Source organism: Mus musculus, chromosome 12 (assembly GCF_000001635.26).
Source record: "Mus musculus strain C57BL/6J chromosome 12, GRCm38.p6 C57BL/6J".
NCBI lineage: Eukaryota > Metazoa > Chordata > Mammalia > Rodentia > Muridae > Mus > Mus musculus.
The window spans coordinates 44,221,331-44,234,587 of record NC_000078.6 but is presented as its reverse complement, the minus strand read 5'-3'; the positions used below and the strand labels follow the sequence as shown (position 1 = coordinate 44,234,587).

The 13,257-nt window shown below is 40.9% G+C and overlaps 1 pseudogene across 1 annotated transcript; it reads right to left on the bottom strand.

Moving 5' to 3' along the window:
- Positions 1–10,207: 10,207 nt before the first annotated feature.
- Gm2027 (predicted gene 2027) lies at positions 10,208–13,232 on the bottom strand (annotated as a pseudogene). The gene has a single exon (NR_045113.1). The product of NR_045113.1 is annotated as a predicted gene 2027 (transcript).
- Between the last annotated feature and the right edge of the window lie 25 nt (positions 13,233–13,257).

Below are 13,257 nucleotides of genomic sequence, written 5' to 3'. Positions count from 1 at the left end.
CCTTTTCATTTCTGATTTTGTTAATTAGGATTTTGTCCCTGTGCCCTTTAGTGAGTCTAGCTAAGGGTTTATCTATCTTGTTGATTTTCTCAAAGAACCAACTCCTCGTTTGGTTAATTCTTTGAATAGTTCTTCTTGTTTCCACTTGGTTGATTTCAACCCTGAGTTTGATTATTTCCTGCCGTCTACTCCTCTTGGGTGAATTTGCTTCCTTTTTTTCTAGGGCTTTTAGATGTGTTGTCAAGCTGCTAGTATGTGCTGTCTCCCGTTTCTTCTTGGAGGCACTCAGCGCTATGAGTTTCCCTCTTAGAAATGCTTTCATTGTGTCCCATAGGTTTGGGTACGTTGTGGCTTCATTTTCATTAAACTCTAAAAAGTCTTTAATTTCTTTCTTTATTCCTTCCTTGACCAAGGTATCATTGAGAAGAGTGTTATTCAGTTTCCACGTGAATGTTGGCTTTCCATTATTTATGTTGTTATTGAAGATCAGTCTTAGGCCATGGTGGTCTGATAGGATACATGGGACAATTTCAATATTTTTGTATCTATTGAGGCCTGTTTTGTGACCAATTATATGGTCAATTTCGGAGAAGGTCCCGTGAGGTGCTGAGAAGAAGGTATATCCTTTTGTTTTAGGATAAAATGTTCTGTAGATATCTGTCAGGTCCATTTGTTTCATAACTTCTGTTAGTTTCACTGTGTCCCTGTTTAGTTTCTGTTTCCACGATCTGTCCTTTGAAGAAAGTGGTGTGTTGAAGTCTCCCACTATTATTGTGTGAGGTGCAATGTATGCTTTGAGCTTTACTAAAGTGTCTCTAATGAATGTGGCTGCCCTTGCATTTGGTGCGTAGATATTCAGAATTGAGAGTTCCTCTTGGAGGATTTTACCTTTGATGAGTATGAAGTGTCCCTCCTTGTCTTTTTTGATAACTTTGGGTTGGAAGTCGATTTTATCCGATATTAAAATGGCTACTCCAGCTTGTTTCTTCAGTCCATTTGCTTGGAAAATTGTTTTCCAGCCTTTCACTCTGAGGTAGTGTCTGTCTTTTTCCCTGAGATGGGTTTCCTGTAAGCAGCAGAATGTTGGGTCCTGTTTGTGTAGCCAGTCTGTTAGTCTATGTCTTTTTATTGGGGAATTGAGTCCATTGATATTAAGAGATATTAAGGAAAAGTAATTGTTGCTCCCTTTTATTTTTGTTGTTAGAGTTGGCATTCTGTTCTTGTGGCTGTCTTCTTTTTGGTTTGTTGAATGATTACTTTCTTGGTTGTTCTAGGGCGTGATTTCCGTCCTTGTATTGCTTCTTTTCTGTTATTATCCTTTGAAGGGCTGGATTCGTGGAAAGATATTGTGTGAACTTGGTTTTGTCGTGGAATACTTTGGTTTCTCCATCTATGGTAATTGAGAGTTTGGCCGGGTATAGTAGCCTGGGCTGGCATTTGTGTTCTCTTAGTGTCTGTATAACATCTGCCCAGGCTCTTCTGGCTTTCATAGTCTCTGGTGAAAAGTCTGGTGTAATTCTGATAGGCCTTCCTTTATATGTTACTTGACCTTTCTCCCTTACTGCTTTTAATATTCTATCTTTATTTAGTGCATTTGTTGTTCTGATTATTATGTGTCGGGAGGAATTTCTTTTCTGGTCCAGTCTATTTGGAGTTCTGTATGCTTCTTGTATGATCATGGGCATCTCTTTTTTTATGTTTGGGAAGTTTTCTTCTATTATTTTTTTGAAGATATTAGCTGGCCCTTTAAGTTGAAAATCTTCATTCTCATCAATTCCTATTATCCGTAGGTTTGGTCTTCTCATTGTGTCCTGGATTACCTGGATGTTTTGAGTTAGGATCCTTTTGCATTTTGTATTTTCTTTGACTGTTGTGTCGATGTTCTCTATGGAATCTTCTGCACCTGAGATTCTCTCTTCCATTTCTTGTATTCTGTTGCTGATGCTCGCATCTATGGTTCCAGATCTCTTTCCTAGGGTTTCTATCTCCAGCGTTGCCTCGCTTTGGGTTTTCTTTATTGTGTCTACTTCCCCTTTTAGTTCTAGTATGGTTTTGTTCATTTCCATCACCTGTTTGGCTGTGTTTTCCTGCTTTTCTTTAAGAGCCTGTAACTCTTTAGCAGTGCTCTCCTGTAAATCTTTAAGTGACTTATGAAAGTCCTTCTTGATGTCCTCTATCATCATCATGAGAAATGTTTTTAAATCTGGGTCTAGATTTTCGGTTGTGTTGGGGTGCCCAGGACTAGGTGGGGTGGGAGTGCTGCGTTCTGATGATGGTGAGTGGTCTTGATTTCTGTTAGTAGGATTCTTACGTTTGCCTTTCGCCATCTGGTAATCTCTGAAGCTAGCTGTTTTAGTTGTCACTGTTAAGAGCTTGTTCTTCAGGTGACTCTGTTAGCCTCTATGAGCAGACCTGGAGGGTAGCACTCTCCTTAGTTTCAGTGGGCAGAGTATTCTCTGCAGGCAAGCTCTCTTCTTGCAAGGCAGGTACCCAGATATCTGGTGTTCGAACCAGACTCCTGGCAGAAGTTGTGTTCCACTCACTAGAGGTCTTAGGATCACCTGTGGAATCCTGTGTGGGCCCTTGCGGGTGTCAGGCGACTCAGCTGGCAAGGTAGCCGGGGCTCGAGTGGAGTGGAAGGGGTTTGTGCCCCAGATCAAGCCCGGGTAGCCTGCTTCCCTATGTACCGCAGTCTCAAGTTCCACGCGATTGGATTGGGGTAGGCGCTGTGTTCCACTCACCAGAGGTCTTAGGGTCCCGTGGGGAGTCCCGTGTGGGCCCTTGCGGGTGTTGGGCAAGACTCTGCTGTCAAGGTAGCCCGGGGCTCGAGTCTCGAGTCGAGCGGAAGGGACTTGTGCCCCAGATCAGGCCCGGGTAGCCTGCTTCCCTATGTACCGCAGTCTCGAGTTCCGCGCGATTGGATTGGGGCAGGCACTGTGATCCACTCACCAGAGGTCTTAGGGTCCCGTGGGGAGTCCTGTGTGGACCCTTGCGGGTGTTGGGCAAGACTCTGCTGGCAAGGTAGCCCGGGGCTCGATTCACGAGTCGAGCGGAAGGGACTTGTGCCCCAGATCAGGCCCGGGTAGCCTGCTTCCCTATGTACCTCAGTCTCAAGTTCCGCGCGATTGGATTGGGGCAGGCACTGTGATCCACTTACCAGAGGTCTTAGGGTCCCGTGGGGAGTCCCGTGTGGACCCTTGCGGGTGTTGGGCAAGACTCTGCTGGCAAGGTAGCCCGGGGCTCGAGTCTCGAGTCGAGCGGAAGGGACTTGTGCCGATCATCTCTTAAGATACTGAGAAAGCATTTGACAAGTCCAACACCCCTTCATGATAAAAGTCTTGGAAAGATCAGTAATTCAAAGCCCATACCTAAACAAATAAAAACAATATATGACAAACCAGTAGCCAACATCAAACTAAATGGTGAGAAACTGGAAGCAATTCTACTAAAACCAGGGACTAGAAAAGGCTGCCCACTCTCCCTACCTATTCAAATATAGTACCTGAAGTCCTAGCCAGAGCAATTAGACAACAAAAGGAGATACCACAAAATGATCAAAGGAATACAAATTGGAAAGGAAGAAGTCAAAATATCAGTATTTGCAGATGATATGATAGTATACTTCAGTGACCCCAAAAATTATAAGAGAGAACTCCTAAATCTGATAAACAACTTTAACAAAGGGACTGGATATAAAATTAACTCAAACAAATCAGTAGCCTTTCTGTTTTGTTTTGTTTTGTTTTGTTTTTCGAGACAGGGTTTCTCTGAATAGCCCTGGCTGTCCTGGAACTCACTTTGTAGACCAGGCTAGCCTCAAACTCAGAAATCCGCCTGCCTCTGCCTCCCGAGTGCTGGGATTAAAGGCGTGCACCACCACGCCCGGCCAGCAGCCTTTCTATACTCAAAGAATAAACAGGCTGAAAAAAAAATAAGAGAAACAACACCCATCACAATAGTCACAATATTACATACCTTGGTGTGACTCTAACCAAGGAAGTGAAAGATCTGTATCACAAGAACTTCAAGTCTCTGAAGAAAGAATGGAAGAAGATCTCAGAAGATGGAACGATTTCCTATGCTCATGGATTGGCAAGATTAATACAGTAAAAGTGGCCATTTTACCAAAAGCAATCTACAAATTCAATGCAATCCCTATCAAAATTCCCACTCAATTCTTCATCAAGTTAGAGCAATTTGCAAATTCATTTGGAATAATCATTGTACATATTTATTAAACACAGCCTACTTTTAAAAATAGAAAGCCTGGGACCATTTACTAGACAAACTAAAGATTAGTTCTGAAATTTAAGTATATTTGAAATTTTGAGTTACATATTAGTAGCCAAGAAAACAAGAATGAATCTTACACATTGCTTTTCAATGATCTAAAAAAAAAAACAAAAACATTAACTATTGCATTTGTTTCCTGATAGCACATAACTTAAACATTATACTTTATTTCCCAGAAAAATCATGATTTAGTTTGTGGTTCATAAGGTTTCTTTCTTTTTTATCCCCCCTCCCCTTCTTTTAAATTTCTTTCTTTTTCTTTTATAAAGAATTTATCAGGCCGGGCAGTGGTGGCGCATGCCTTTAATCCCAGCACTTGGGAAGCAGAGGCAGGTGGATTTCTGAGTTCGAGGCCAGCCTGGTCTACAAAGTGAGTTTCAGGTCAACCAGGGCTACACAGAGAAACCCTGTCTCAGAAAACCAAAACAAACCAAAAAAAAAAAAAAAAAAAAAAGAATTTATCAACCTGCTTGGTTATGGGTTGGTTCTTCCTGCCATAGTTCTACTTCTGATTAATTATAACACCTAGCTGACTTGCTTTTGTTTATTTCCATGTAGAATAAACTGCTTTTTTTCTCTATTGCGAGTTTTGTTCCTGCCATAGTTCTACTTCTGATTAATTATAACACCTAGCTGACTTGCTTTTGTTTATTTCCATGTAGAATAAACTGCTATCTTTTTTCTCTATTGCATGAGTTTAGTGAATAATATATGCAAAGAGCTGTATGTTTCTCTAAAGAAAGATAAAATATAAAACGCTACTATCTCAAGTAGCAGTGGTTAAATTTCAGTGTGGAGAGCCGTGCCGCGAGCAATCGCCATTATAAGATGGCGCTGGCCTCCGCTGTGCCTAACTAGTAAACAAGCTTTGTACGCAGGTGTGAGAGTGAACTCACTCCTAGTCATTCCCATTCTCGGGGTGTAATAGTGGGGTGATGGGTGAGCAATGAATCAGGAGCTGTCATGCCATATCAGGTGCTGAAACGTCACGCTGTGGGCTATAAAAGCAGCGCTATTTCCGGTTCGGGGTCTTCCTGAAGAAGTAAGCAATAAAGATTTTGCCACGGAAGATTCCGGTTTGTTGCATCTTTCTTGCCGGTCGAGTGGGACGCAATAGGTTTTGATTTATTTTTCTCTTCCATTTTTAAACAATGCCCATTATTTGGTGTCTTAGGGTTTCTATTGCTTCAATGAAACACCATGACCAAAAAGCAAGTTGGGAAGTGTCTTAGTTAGGGTTTTACTGCTGTGAACAGACACCATGACCAAGGCAAGTCTTATAAAAAACAACATTTAATTGGGGCTGGCTTACAGGTTCAGAGGTTCAGTCCATTATCATCAAGGTGGGAGCATGGCAGTATCCGGGCAGGCATGGCACAGGAGGAGCTGAGAGTTCTATGTCTTCATCCAAAGGCTGCTAGTGGAAGACTGACTTCCAGGCAACTAGGGTGAGGATCTTATGCCCACACCCACAGTGACACCCCCATTCCAACCAGGTCACACCTATTCCAACAAGGCCACACCTCCAGATGGTGCCACTCCCTGGTCCAAGGATATACAAACCATCACAGGGAGGAAAGGGTTTATTTGTTTTACACTTTTTTGTTTGTTTTTTTTTGTTTTTCAATGGTTTGCACTTCTATATTGCTGCTCATTATTAAAGAAAGTCAGAACAGGGATGCAAACAGTTCAGGAATCTGTAGGCAGGAGCGGATACAGAAGCGATGGAGGGTGCTACTTACTAGCTAGATCTGTTTGCTTGCTCAGCCTACTTTCTTATAGAACCCAGGATCACCAGTCCATGATGGAAACACCCACAGTACGCTTGATCTTTTCCCATTCATCATCACTAATTGAGAAAATGTTTTACAGCATGATCTCATGGAGGCATTTCCTCAACTGAGGCAACTAATATTGGATATTGAATCTCCTGGATATACTGTTGAGTGCTGCATAATAACAGACTGCATGTATTATGATGGCTCTATAAAATTTTAATGGCAATTTTAACAGGAAAAATCCTATTGTTTGGGGATGAAGCTATGAAAACATACATTGAATTATGCACATAGTTTGGTGAAACAGGTGTGAACAAACTCACTACACTGTCAGTCCTGTAAGAGTATAGCACATATACTATATAGTCCTGGACAATGATAATAAAAACTATGTTGCTGCCATATGTACATATATAAAAATGTTAATTGTTCTTTCAAAGTACATTTCTCTACCCAAATCATTTCACTTAAAACAGAATGCTGAGCTTTGATGGAAGCAGCCCAAAACACATGTTTATTACAGTTCATGAAATTAAATTTAAAACATAGAAACCTCATTGAATAGCTGAATAATCACTAGGTTTATGTAAGTATACTCTACTATGTTTGTACAATGATGATGGGATGGCCTAATGATGCATGCTATTAAGCAATGGCTGGCTACAGTAGTTTTGAAGAGTTACTATAATAAAATACCACAGATTAGATGTCTGAACCAATGGGAATTTTTTCTTCAGGGACTTTTGAGAAGTGTTTAGGTTATATCAAAATGCAGTAACAGAAAGAAGAGGAATTCCTACCAGTGATGAAGATGCTAATTTCTAGGTTTTTTTTTTCATAGAGTTTTTTTTATTTACTAGAATAATTTTTTTTCTTTTAAGGTTTATAGGGCTAAGAGTGATATGGTCTATGTCAAATTTTAAATTATACTATAACTATATTCTATTTCCTCAAAGTTGTTAGTTAGAGTTAAACTTAATGCAGCTCATTTTAGATAAGGCTAACTCAACTTTTATCTTCAGAAATTTGATTAGGAATGCTGTCAAAACATGAAAACTGGTAGTTCCATAATACATTTCCCCCCTATTAGTACAATGTAGGACAGAAAGAAATGGCCATGGTAAGCAATTTCAGTACATCATCATCAAAAGCTTTATTCTTTGTGTTCTTGTATGCATGTACATGTGTGAGCCTAGGCAAGAAGGGCTTAACAATTAGGCTAGGCTGACCAGCCAGCAAGTGCCTGTTTCCATCTCTTCAATGCTGGGATGGCGAGCCAGCATACACCACTGCACCTAGCTTTTTATTGTGAGTTCTGGTATCAAGACCTTTACAGAAGCTTCATGTGAGCAACATCTCTCCATCGTTACTCTCTTATATCCCTCTGAATTGTACGTCCATTTTCTTTCACTTGAAATTCACAGAACTCAGATATTTTTCTCTTTATTTCAATCCACAACCACTTTATTTTTGGCTACTTCCATTTATTAGCCATTTCACTAAAGACAGATAACGTAAAAAGTAACATGCTGCTTTGTTTCCATGACTCTGGATCTGGTTTGTAACCAAATCCATTTCATACTCTACACATTTTAGGTTTGATTTTTAGCTATAACACCCAGTTACTATTGTTTAAACTTTTTATTATAGATTCCATTTGATATTGGTACTTATAAAATGTTGCCTTTTGCCCTGGTCTTGTGAAGATCATATGCCCCAGTATAGGGGAATGCCAGGGCCGGCAGTGGGAGTGGGTGGGTTGGGGATCAGGGCAGAGGAGGGTATAGGGGGCTTTTGGGATAGTATTTGAAATGTAAATGAAGAAAATATCTAATAAAAATGTTGCGTTTTGCACTGTGAGAACATGCCTATCTGTTTGAGTGCACATATGCTAACTTAGTTACTGAACTTAGTTACTGAAGAACAGTCTAACTTGATGACTACTTAGAAAAAAATTTAATAACTATAAAATTTAATACCAGCCATAAAATAGCATTTAAATAATTCTAAGGGAGAAATGCTCAGTGTAGTGTAAAATCCATATTTTCAACTCAGCACATCTTGAAAAATTCATTTTATTGATAAAAAAATCTATCTATACATCTAAGGGTCACTTGTCTTTCAGTTACATTTTCCCCTAGTTTTTATCATCTATTTTCTTTTAAATATTAATGTAACCTATGTCAAATACCAGAAATATAGAATGAGTTTTTAATGATACAATATTTATCTCTGGGTGATTATAAAAGAATAAAAGAATTCTAGTATGCTCCTTTTAGGTAACATATTAAAAGAAATTAAGAAAGGAGAATATTGATTCACATCTATTTTGACATTTCCATTAAATTATTTAAGTTAAAATATAGGTGCTTAAAAACATGTGTTAAAAACCTTTAAATACATTTCATGTATTTTACCTGTCAGTTATAGTGTCTTACGTGAGTACACACTGTCATTCCACTTGTATGTACACACACACACACACACACACATTTATTTCTGGATAGAAAAGCTATCCTGCTTACAAACTTAGTGTCAGAGTATGTTCAAGAACTCTGGAATACAGGGCTAAATGGAGGCCTTTGGCATGAGAGGTAAGGGGGAAGCTATTAAGAATGGAAGCCTGAAAAGGGATCTTTGCTTTAAATGATTGATTATAATATAAAAATATAGGGTAGCATTATTTCATTTTGTCATGGAGAGAGCAAATGAATAAATGCACTATGATGCAGGGGCATTGGCGTAGGGATATCACCATTTTAACTAGACCCTGTATGTTCTTTGTGAAGAAGTTATAGGAACACTATTAATTATTTAAGACAGGGTCTCAGCACTGGTTGGCCTGAAACTTACTATGTAGACCAGGCTAGCCTCAGACTCACCGAGATCTATCTGCTTCTGGTTCTTGAGTGCTGGAATTAAAGGTAGGTATCATCATATCCAGAATGAGACACTGTTAAAATCTAAATTTATAACTTCTCAGCCTTTTGAATAGGATTATGCCTAAGTCCTGGGGACTTGGAACAGAACCATGTATGTGCTTATAACTGATTAATGGTGGGTGGTTTTTCATAAGGTTTCTGAAACACATTGTCATTATGTGAATACTTCAGATTTTCTTCTGTTCCTCAGATATATTTGAGAAATGTTTAGCCTGGGAATAGCTCTCACATCAAAGCTACTGTTTGTAAATCTATACTAGCTTTGAATCTACTTTCAGTTTGATAATATGAGGCTATCCTATACAGTGCTGCTTGGTTCTTTGTTCCCTGGAAATAAAGTGATGGCCCTTACAAGCTCAAGCAGAAGCGTGACGCTAGAGGAACTTGCTTTCAAAGAAGCCAAGGAAATACAAATATCAAAACTTTAATGAGATAGCTGTGCTCTGTCCCATATCATGTAGCCATCTCCGACCCTGTTCCTTGGGTGCAATTTCAACCTATGAGACCTTATCCAGCAATGTCCATCTCCAAGTTTACTCCTTTCACAAGTGTAAAAAAAAATGTAAGCAGGATCAACTCAATCTGCCTCTTGAAATTTGGAATTGTAAAATTTGCGAAAACCAACCAATAGTGGTACTCAAATCTATGGGCTCACAATGTAGGGGCCCTGTGTGCAAAACCACAGGTGCCATTTAGGAGGAAGCAGCTATCTAGACTCTCACTTCACAGAAGAGGAGGGAAGTTCCTGTTAGAGAGATTAATGAGACTGTAGAACACGTCACCCAATTTCTTCTTTATACCCTTGAGTCCTAAGGACTCAACTGTCTAAAGCAAATTCCCTGTACTTGCCATCTAGCAGTCTACTCATGCACCCACCCCTTTTCAGGCCGGTCTTCCTCCCTTTTATCTAGCTATTTGCATAATTTGTCCTATTTCCACTCAGGATCTGAGGCATATTACTCTACTGTTTAGATGTTCACACACATACAAGGACTACTTATAAGTCCTAGGAAATATTTTGATATTAGAATGCAAGTGTTAGGAGCGAATCTGTAGCTTATGTTATCTCACCTAATAATAACTTAATTCCACCCACATTTTCACAGGCTTGTTGAGGCGGGTATTCAAAGAATCAAAACACTAGGATTACTACTCCCCACCACATTTTGATGAGGGCAGTAATGAATTTTTTCTTCATTTAATATGCCTTCATTACACGTTACGCATGTGAGATACTGGAGAGCCTGTGACTAGACACAGAATACACATACACACCAACACACGCCTTAATGTAAGCAGTGGAACAGCAAAGCTTTCTAAATAACTGACAGCTACACAGACAACACCAGTCTGTCAATCAATACACAGTGAATACTAACCGGCTAGTGAGAGCTTCAGCCAATGTCTTCTTCCTCCTTCACACTCCTAACTTGCTTAAGGAAATCAAGTCTAATGAATTCTTGCACTAGGATAGTCATGTATATATAAAAGGTAATAGAAGCAAGTATCAAAAAAAAAATTCGTGAGCAGAAAAACTCAAACATGTGAGTTTGCTTGGTTTTAGGACTCCAAGTGATTTTAGACCCTGTTATTTCGGGGAGGGAGCAGACAACTTATTTATTCTTTTGCTTTTAGTAGTTCAATAAAATTAAAAAATTGAAATCATAGTTCTAATGTATATTAAATAAATGCCCATATCTGATTAATAATTAAGTTATGAAGAAGTAATATATAATCAGATTTGTTCTATTTTACTTGGTAAAATGAGTTAAACCACACAAAATAGTGGTTATTATCAGAGAAATATTTTCAATAAAGTCTTCAATGTGTAAATAAAAAAAAAGAATTCTTGCACTTATAAACCAAGTGTCAAATTTTCCATCAGTGTTCAGTGTATCATAGGCTGTGATGAACCCTGTGTCATAACCATCACTATGTTTGCCTGCTGTGGGTAGCAGAGGACATGAGACAACATTGTATTTAATTATTACATGAACTGGAGTTTCCTAAGAATGAGATGAACTTTCCCTAGCAATATCATTTCACAAAGGTTACAAATATATATGAGCTTACAACTGAGTTATTAAAAATATATATGAATGTACAACTGAGTCATTTGATTTAGCATTTTACAATGTATTTTTAAAAAACAGTCTAGTTTCATAATATATGTTAAGTTTTCTTTTTTAGCATGCAACTAAAAATAAGGTCCAAAATGAGAAGAATTATTTTCCCCAGGAGAGGGAGGGGGAGGTGGTGGAGGAAGGGGTGGTGGGGGCAGGGAGTATGGTAAGTTAAGCTCAGGATGAGAGGCCATGCTAGGTGCAGACCACCCCATGCTTACAGTTGGTGGGGGCGGGGGTGGGGGTGGGAGTGGAAAGATATGCATATCAAACATGGGCGGGGGAAAAGGATAGTGGGGCATGACAGGATTATCTTGTCTCTGAGGTGCAAATCCCAAACTCTCTTGAGATGTCATATGATCTGAGTTATAGCACTGCTGAGGTGGAGGCCTGCCATGGCTTCTTCGAGAGTATCTACCCCTCGCAAAGCCTCTTGAGAATTCCCTGTGGTGAGATCCTTTTGAAGAGCTATAAGCATTCCACTTCTGAATCACTTCACCAAAATCTTCACATGGCTCATTCAATTCAGATTTGAGGTTTTTGCGGCCTTGAATCTGAGATTTTTTTCTCTGTTTGGCTTCTTTTTCTTTCTCATCGTCACTGAAGTCCAAGACTTCTGGAGGGGGTTCCTGATCATTCTCCCAAGAAGCGTCCGATCCTCTGTCCTGTTTGAGCTTTTCTGTGAATATATATTGAGTGAAGTCTTTCATTGATGGGGCAAAATACATAGTGTCATTTATTTTGATACCTTTACTCTCAATGTGATCTGATGAATTAAACCGTAACACATAAAATGGATGGGCAACAGGTCCAAATATCTCAAATATCTTCCCTGCTGCTTGTCGATCACTTTTGAAAATGACAGTATCTTCATTAACTGGAGGTATGTTAGTCACAGACTCAATTATTACTAATTGCTCAATAATGCTTGAAACTTTCCCAAGAGGCTTTAGTGCAATGTCTTCAGGCAGAATTATAGTGAGTTCTTCAACAGAAGGTAGTTCATTAAGAAGCAATTCATCTCTTGTTTTAAGAGGAAAATTCTTATTTTCTTTTTCAACTTGGACATCCTCATGTCCATCTGACATCACAGGAGGAAATGATACACAGGATGAAGATGAAGAGGACGACGAAGAGGAGGAGCTTGAGCTATCTGAATCTGTTTCACTGTCCGAATCCGAGTCCAAGGAGTCCGAGGCCTGCAGCACTGGCGGCGGCTCCGCGGCGTTCGGGCCGGGGACGCAGACCCCGCTCGGCAGCGGCGGTCTTCCGCCGGGATCCGAGTTCGGGGCTGGCGGCGGCGGCGGTCTTCCCCCGGGATCCAAGTTCGGGGCTGGCGGCGGCGGTCTTCCCCCGGCATCCGAGTTCGGGGCTGGCGGCGGCGGCGGTCTTCCCCCGGGATCCGAGTTCGGGGCTGGCGGCGGCGGTCTTCCACCGGCATCCCAGTTCGGGGTTGGCGGCGGCGGCGATCTTCCGCTGGGATCCGAGCTCGGGGCTAGCGGCGTCGGTCTTCCGCCGGCGTCCCAGTTCGGGGTTGGCGGAGGCGGCGGTCTTCCGCCGGGATCCGAGTTCGGGGCTGGCGGCGGCGGCTGCTCCCCCGGCGGCGGGGCCTCCCGGCGCTCCTGAGGTGGCGGCGAAGCTGCCGACCCCTGGCCTGAGCCACCGAACTTGAGCGTCTGCAGTTGCTCGGTGGCCTCCACCACCTCCATGGCGCAGCCCAGGGCGCAGAGCAGCGCGAGGGTCCCCTCAGAAGCCGAGCTAGCCAACGCGGCCGCGCTGAAATCCCAGTAATGAATTTTTAATTCTGGGTCTATTAGACCTCAGTGGATAAATATAGGAGTATAAATACAATGCTTGAGCTTTGGTCTAAGGCCATTACAAAGAGAATTCAAGTAACAATGTTAGTATGTAGTTAGTTGTATTAGGGTTCTCTAGAGTCACAGAACTTATGGATAGTCTCTATATAGTAAAGGAATTTATTGATGACTTACAGTCTGCAGTCCAATTCCCAACAATGGTTCAGTAGTAGCTATGAATGGAAGTCCAAGGATCTAGCAGTTACTCAATCCCAAACGGCAAGCAGGAGAGGGGCAAGAGCGAGACTCCCTGCTTCCAATGTCC